Raw genomic sequence first — 9,031 nt, forward strand, 5'->3', positions numbered from 1 at the left:
TATATATATAAACATTTAATTTCCAGTAAACTTAAAGAATCTTAGGACTCATAAAATATTCTGCCATACCTCAGTAGCAGGAGGTTTTCATTTTAGGTTTATTAGTGATAGTTTTTTTTTCAATTAGGCACATTTAGAAATTGAAAGTAGGTTATGTTAGAATAAAAATATAAAAATTATAGTTTCATTCGTGTTTCCTATCACTAAACATATTACATCATTCGTTTTATCATGAAAAAGTTAACAGAGTATGAGAACCATTAAAATTAATATAGGAAAATATCTAGATAAAAAAGTCATGGTCAAAGAACTGGGTTTATCACACTGTGCAATAGCTACAATAACATGAAATTTAAGGAACAAACAATTTAATGCAGATAAATTATTTAATTACTGATACAATTCCATACAATTACTGATATAAAACATCATATACTTAGTGAGAAAATAAGAGAGGACATTGTAAACGAGAATTTTTATCATTCTGGAATTTGGTATCCATCATATTGACATACTGAGATTTTAATGCTGATGAGGCCATGTCAGTGGAAGGTTAAATCCATAAAATAATAATTGATCAAAGTAATAACATTTTAGAATCATAAAAAAGTAACATTAATGAAATACAAACAGTTAATTCCATAAATCTTCAAAAAATTCTATTACTGTAATTTCCAAAAAAATTGCAAATAAAAAATAACAGGTTTTTCTAACTTTAAATTAACTAACAATCCATTAATATATCAACAAAATTTTAAATACATAAAATTAAATGAAAATTTAAATTGCTTTTTGAAACATGCAAGGGTAACTCCGACAAAATTCTTATATCTACAATCGACTATATCAAAACCTGGAATGTATATAGAATTATTATACTGGAAAATTATATAGAAATATATAGTGAACACACTGGAAATAGTGTATTTACTATTTGTTATTTACAAAAGTAGATTAATATCATTTATAATGACAGAGTAACAAAATATTTAAATCCATATAACTTTGTGTGATGTAATTTAAAGTGCTCAATTTTTCTACAGATTTGTTAAGTTCCTTTGGGTTCGCTCAAAAATTGACTATAACATAGTTCAAAGCCAGAAGGACAAGTTTCAATACATTTTAAATTTTAACAAATTTTTATAACTGGAAATTTTAAATTTTGGTCAATGTTGTGAGATTACCAATACTCGTCCCACTGTGCATTTTGTTACAGTATGTTTTGGACCAACTTTTGAGCTTCTCCTCCACTTTAACCCAAATTTTTTATTTAACCCAAATTTACATTTCTTAGGAGGAACATTAACACTAATCAAGAGTAAATTTTACTCACAATGTGAGTTTTAGGAAAAAATTAATTTTCAAAAACTGTAATCACACTTGCATAAATAAATTCAATTACAAATATACAAGGAAATTTATGACAGACAATTCACAGTTTAATTTAATAAACTTAACTAATAATGTTTTCCTTCAAGAAAATTTTGATAACCAAATAAATTATATTTATTTTCATATTAAAAATATGATGACACTTCATTATTCATTATGCCTTAAAAAGAATAATTCTTCACGTATTAGTTCCTGTTGTATTGTTAATACTAAACAGTAAAAATTTCTAATTTTCTCCCCTGAACATGAATACAATTCAAAATCCATCAGAATTATAAATATAATATTTCCCTAGTCGATATATTAATGACTATCGATAGTGTATCTAGAAGTAGAGAGCCATATTGTTACTTGAATGGTAATTATAAATATTTTTTTACTGTATATGAGTAAATTTTACTCACTTTTGTATTATATAGCTAAGAAAAGGTGAGTAGGTATCAGATAATTTCTATATTAAAAAAAGAGGTATCTCAAAAAATGAATTTGTAAATTATTTAAAAAGTTATTATAAGTTCATAAAATGAAACTTTCTCTTTGCTGCTGCAAGGTCCCTCAGTTGTTATAAGCTGTAATAAAAAAAAAAAAACAGATGGAAAATTACAATAATTCCTTTGAACCACCATTGTTAAAAATTAGACTACCTCTGTCTTAGAATAATATTAAAAAGTCTACATCAGATAGACATAAAATCTTTTTTTTCCTTTTAATATTTATTATTAATACTCAGTCAGCATAATTATTTAGCTTTCTTTGAAATACAAATGCTAATACAACTTTAACAGACAATAAATTTGGACTTTTAAATGAAATTTTGTTTGACTGTCATTATTTTAGGTAGTGTTAGTTTTTTTTTAATATTAAAAAAAGAAAAAAATATGTCTGTTTCAAACGTTTAAGTAGTTGATGCTTGAAAGTAAATTTTTTGTTTATTTCAATACTGCCCGCAGAAAACCCATTATGCAAATACATCTCAATCTTTTTACATGCTAAATAATTATGATACTTATAATATTTGGGAGTTGGTAGCTCATCGGTATGGCATTGCACTATAAACTCCAAAGAACGGGGTTCGAATTCTGCTCTGGCAGATAATTATTTTCTGTTCCACTGTAGCTGTAAGTCAGCCCTGTGGGTCTGGGCTCCACCCAGCCTCATTAAGTGTGTACCCTTAATTGGATAAAAATATGGCGGTGAAGCATGATTCTGACCAAATAACTTCCTTGCAAAACCCTTTATGTAGTAACAGTACTTCCATACAAAGTACTGCACCCTTAATCCTTCTTGTATTGAAGTGGTACAGATTTAATTTTTTTAACTTTAAATATTTACTGGTTGTATTGAACATTATAGTATAATAATAAGAGGATTAGAGTGTATTAATATAACTTTGTGTTCTATTAATCCACATATTACTTTTAGCATTTAATATTTGTGTATAAATATACAGAAAGTTAGGGCAATCTATAAAAATCAAAGAGAGGCCAGACTATAATGTTAAAATATCTTGGAAAATTACATAATTCTGTTCAAAAGCGCATTTCTACTTTTCAGAATAAATAAATAAAATTTTAATTGAATAAATAAAAAAATGTTCAGGGTCTGTCATAACACACCTCACAAGTTATTTCTATGGATTACACCTCATCATTAATAGGCTAATTCTTTTTGATATTTTACTATATTCCTCTCAAATTATATAATTTTATGTACTTTTGTCATGATAAGGTTTGATTTGAAAATATATTTCAGTTTTGTTTTATTTATTCCACAATGTATTAGATTTTTTCAAAAAAATTGAGATTGTATAAAGCTTTTAAATGCTAGTGTATCTGGTTACTGTTCCATTTATATGGGTTATACCATGGTTTTTGAAGACTAATGTCTTCCTCAACAACACAAAAAATATTTTTTCTCACTGGACTGGTTATTGCTGCAGTTGGTACAATCAAACATTCAAACTCCTTATCTTTACATAATAGTATATATGTATTTTTAAAAAAAAGAGTATAGAAAAGAGAATAGATGTATAATTTAGGACTGTTTCTTTGAATCAAAAACATTTTTTTATAAAAATAATTTAGAATGTAATTTGCTCTAAAATAACAAAAATTTAATTTTTTATTTTGTACATTACTATCCAAATGCACGCAATCTTGTTACATGCATTTTCTACTTTCTATACAATTTAATACTGTACTGGAAAGGCAGAATTTGATGACATAAATCTTCAGTGATGAGTACTTTCAAAAAATATTTTTATTAATATAAACTCCAATACTTACCATTTTTTCAAATATAAAAATGAAATCTTTTTAGAGCCCACTGATTAAATTAATGATGATAAAATATATGTTTGCAATTATATTTATTATTTATTGTAGCATTGTTTAAATTTAAGCTACATAGTTATTAGGGAATATGGGTAGAGCTGTTGAATCAGTGTTTATTAATTTTTTAGGGATACACTAATTACTAAAACCACTTTATTATATAATTTACAAGCTCATCTTTATTCACCACAAATCTATGACCTGAATTTACCGGATATTGTAATAAAATTGATAGTAATAATAAGATTATTATTATTATTATGGGAGCATCTTAAGGATGTAAGTTAAAATTTTCTTTGAAAACGCTGTCTGATAACATCTATTTGTCAGGGAAACGTTTAAATTTTGAAATAAACTGAATTAAGTTTTTGGTGCCGAATTTCAATTTAAAAAAACTTTGTATTTCAAAAGTGAACATACAAACTTTTGATATATAAGAAGATGGTCAGGGTTGCGGTCAATGGAGAAACAAAAATAGTTTACAGCTATTTATTTTCCGACGTTTCGCCCCACTTTGAACAGAAACAGTTGCTGTTCAACCGTTCGCTTTGAACAGCCCTGATGAAGCCATGCAAAGTGGGGCGAAACGTCAGAAAATAAATAGCTGTAAACTATTTTTGTTTCTCCTTTGACTGCAACCCTGACCATCTTATATATCAATTTTTACGGTCAACTATATATACATATATACAAACTTTTGATTGAATCCCTAAATTATATCATTAATTAGTTAATTAAAGCAGTGCACATTTAATAAAAGTTCTCTTTACTAAGTGTTAGTTATGTTATTAATAACTAATGTCTGTTCTACATATTAATTTTTTGGGAAATAAACTATACGACATTTTATGAGTAATAAAAAAAAAAAATGTCTTCCGACAGTTATTTATATATAATAAAACTTTGCGATTATGCTCTGGGGACATTCTTCCTCATTCGGGAAGAGTATGGAAGGGCAAAACGTGAGATGACTGGAATTGACGGATGGAGGAAGACTAGAGGGGGTGTGGAATTTACTTTTAGACACGGAAGGCGGAATAATTTGCCCCGCCCAACTGACTAGAGTCAACACAGGCTTTGGGTTTTCCCCCTAGTGTAAAGTCACCCGTCTCGCTTTGGGGATTAACCTGTCAAGCTTCGTTCAATATTAAAGTTTTTGATAGGTTATTCATCTACAGGAGGGAATTGCATGTCCTTTATTCAAATCGAAATATTCCTCCCAAAAAAAAAAAATATATATATATTTTTTTAAAACTCCCATAGCACAGTTTAAACTCATTTATACTTTTAATTTCACTTACCTTCATGAATAATTCTCATTTTACATGCAAGTTTTAGGTCAGTTACAATGTTTTTGTCCGATTGATTCAGTCTAAGCTGATTGTTTCCCACTTTTACACTGTATAGAAACACTCCTTCGTAATAAAACATATAAGTATAATTATATTTTATAATTGCTTAAATTACGAAAATGTCATTAGTACCTAGTGTCCCAATCAATAATTTTTCTTTTCTTTAGTTTTTGTAATGATAGTGAAATTTATTTTGAGTCATAAAGAATTCATAATACTATAATACTTTTAATATAAGCATACATAATAATATTTTCTTTAATTTTACTAACGATGAGGCATGTTTATGTATTTCCGAACTATGTCCTTTAATTTTAATATCATTAATATGAGGAAAAAAAACAGTGGGAAAATATTTTCAGTATTTTTACTCCTAAGCTGTTCAACTTACTACCAACATTAACAGTAAGCATAAATAATATAGTAGTAAAAGAAAGACATACATTAAACAATTTTTTTTGTTATAATATACATATTATTTAATTCAAGCAATGGAAGGTATAAATAAAAGATAATTATGAGTCCAAAGTACAATATCAGTTTACAATTAAAATTAAACCAGGGACATCGTCGGTAGAGGTAGGAGAATTAATTTTGTCCAAACAACTATAGATCATCATCATGTTTATTTATTTTGGCAAATGCCATGAGTACTACTACTCCTACGAAGATAAACATCATAAACTACTTTATAGCACATTAAACTAGCTTTAATTTGAGTGCTAATTAGACGTCTGTACGTCTCATGGTTCCTGAGATAAAAATTTCCTGCAATAAATTTACTAACAACTGATTTTTTAGTAAATATTTCATGAAATGTTGCTTTGAAAAAATTGTATCTCGGGAACTATTGAAGTAACCACAGGGTTATAGCTCATATTTTGGCAAATTTACTCTTTTTATCAAATGAATAAAAAATTGGGGTGAAATTACTGACTTTTTTCTCCTCTTGTGCGCTTTTAATCAATATTTACCACTTCCATCCACCCTAATAATGTGAAAACGCCGAAAAGCTGAGAAATTTGAGAACCTAATTCAAACTGCGAAAGTTGAGTTAGCATTATTAAAAGAATTTTTAGTAAGACCTTTTTTAGAGTTTTTAGTTTTCCAAAAATGCATTAAAAAGGCGCGACTTTCAGGAAATACTCTCTAGACCTCCTTTAAGTTAAAAAATTCGGTAAAAATTGTTGGGAAATTTTTAATTTTGCTAATCACACTCCAACAGGTTTTGCTGCAATTACTCTTAGTACAAGAGCCGGGAAGAAAAAGAGGCAGTTATCTCACCCCAATTTTTGATTACTTCAATGAAAACTATGTATAATTACTAGTCAAAATTTCTGCCAAGTATAGGTAGGAGGATTAAAAAATGGCGGCTGTTTCAAAACCTTAAAAAAACATTGATTTTTCATTCGGAGCTCTATATCTTAAACACTACCAACAACACTAGAGAAATCCAAGAGAACCTTATTTAAAGAAGAGTAAATTTGCTGAAATATTATCCCTAAAAGAGGTATTTACGTCCAATAGTTCTCGAGATTTAAAAAGCAAAATTTCTTAAAAATCTACTGAAAGATTAGTAGTTAGTTAATTTATTTTGAGAAATCTATATCTCAGGAACTATGTGACGTACAGATGTCTACTAGCACTCAAATTAAAGCTAGTTTAATGGACTATACAGACGTTTATGACCTTTACCTTCGTAGGAATAGTAGTTTTCATGATATTTGCAAAAATAAATTGATTTATAGTTGTTCGGACAATAAATTTGATTTATGAAAAACTTTATTTCTGAAACCATTGGACTTACTGATGTCTGCCAGCACTCAAATTAAAGCTAGTTAAATTTACTACAAAATAGGTAATTATGTTTATCTTTGAAGGAGTAGTAGTTTTTATGATATTTGACAAAATAAACTCACAAAATGTTAATTTCTAGTTGTTCGTTTAAAATGTTGGATATTTGAAAAATATATCTCTAGATCCATAAGACACACATATGTCTGCCAACACTCAAAATAAAGGAAATTTAACTTACTATAAAGTAGTTTATTACACTTACCTTCGTAGGGGTAGTAGTTTTTATGATATTCACATGTGAATATAAATTTGGCAAATGAAAATTTGTCCGTACAACTATAAATCAATTTATTTTAGCAAATTTCATGTAAAATATTACTCCTACGAAGATAAACATCTTAAACTACTTTATAGCTGATTAAACTAGCTTTAATTTGAGTGCTAATAGACATCTGTACGTCGAATGGTTTTTGAGATATAAATTTTTCAAAATAAGTTCACTAACTAACTACTGATCTTTTAGTACGTCCCATACAACATTTTTATGAAATGTTGCTTTTTAAAAAACTATATCTCGAAAACTATTTAATGTAAAGAACTCTATTAGGGCTCATATTTTAGCAAATTTACTCCTCTTTAAATGACGTTCTCTTAGGTTTTCTTCTGTTGTTCTTACTTTATAAGATATAGAGCTCCGAATGAAAAATTAGTTTTTTTTATCGCTTTGAAACAGCCGCCATTTTTTATTCCCCCTACCTATACTTGGCAGACTCATCAATTTCGAATGTTAATTATACATAGTTTTCATTAAAGTAATCCGAAATTGGGGTGAGATAACTGCCTTTTTTCTCCTCTAGGCTCTTGTACTTTCTGAATTTAGAACCATTGTATACAAGATCCTATTTACTAAATATTTTCTATTTGTACAACTTAATTTATAATTATGACAAGAAAATGAAGTTTCCTATTTCAAAGATATATTAAAAGATAAGTTCTACTCAAATTAGGAGTTTATGTAAAAGTTAAATATTTGTTAATTTTTAATTGTAGTGTGTAGTCTTTTGGAGATGGGGAATGATTTCTTCGAAATGTCAAAACCTTTGAGATATTATTATATCTATGTTAAAATGGAAGTTGCATTTGACTTTAAGTCGGTTTAAATCCTTCTTACAGAATAATATCCTGGCTTTTCTCTCTTTGGCCATTGTATCTTCTTCTTGTAAATATTTCTAAGCGTACCAATTCACGCTAAACTTCATGTAGGTTAATTAAGGGATTTTTTTATTTGAGTTTGAATGCAACTTTTTTGAGCTTTATTAGAATATGAAAAAAATCTTCAGGAGTGGTGAATGATTACTTCAAAATGTCAAAATATTGATTTCATTTGACTTTTAAGTCGATTAGTAATATCCTGGCTTTTTTCCCTTGTCTCTTCTTCTTGTAAATATTTCTAAGCGTAAAAATTTCATAAGATGTAGGTTAATTAAGAATTTATTTTCTCACTTCTCAGGTTATTATTACTTTTTTTTAAAAATCAAAGAACTGATGTTTGGAAATAATTTCTGTGTCTTCTATATAAATTCTTTTATGTTGAGGGCGAATCATTACGAACGAATTTATCTGTGTACCTTTCTGACAAAACCACTCTATTATATTCAAGGAAATATAATTTTTAAATTAAGATATGTTATAAGAGTGTCTATAAGAGGAAATTTAGGGGTTTAAAATCCCATTGATCAATATGAGTAAAGTTTTCACAAAGATTCTTGTTCATAATTTTATTTAAAAAATCAATGTGTTCTTAAATTATTATTAGTTTTTATATACATTTTGTGATGATAAAATTTCTTCAATTCGAAAGAAGAAAATTTTTTTAAAGAGATTAATAAGAAATTTACGAAGACTTTGAATTAAAATTTTTTTTCTCGGATTAAACAGTTTATCAGTCAAGTCGAATTATAATAAAAACACCATATAATACGTTGTATCTTTGCTAAATAAATCTAAGTTTTGAATGAACTTCGTTGTTATATATATGACATTAAATAAAAATTTTAGAAATAATTCTTCGTATTCGTATACGGTTTATATAAGGTGTTATCGTTTTATAATTATTAATACAATTTATATATTTATCAATTCATCTATTGATTAAAC

Source organism: Halyomorpha halys, unplaced genomic scaffold (genome assembly GCF_000696795.3).
Source record: "Halyomorpha halys isolate HHAL.00 unplaced genomic scaffold, Hhal_1.1 Scaffold222.1, whole genome shotgun sequence".
NCBI lineage: Eukaryota > Metazoa > Arthropoda > Insecta > Hemiptera > Pentatomidae > Halyomorpha > Halyomorpha halys.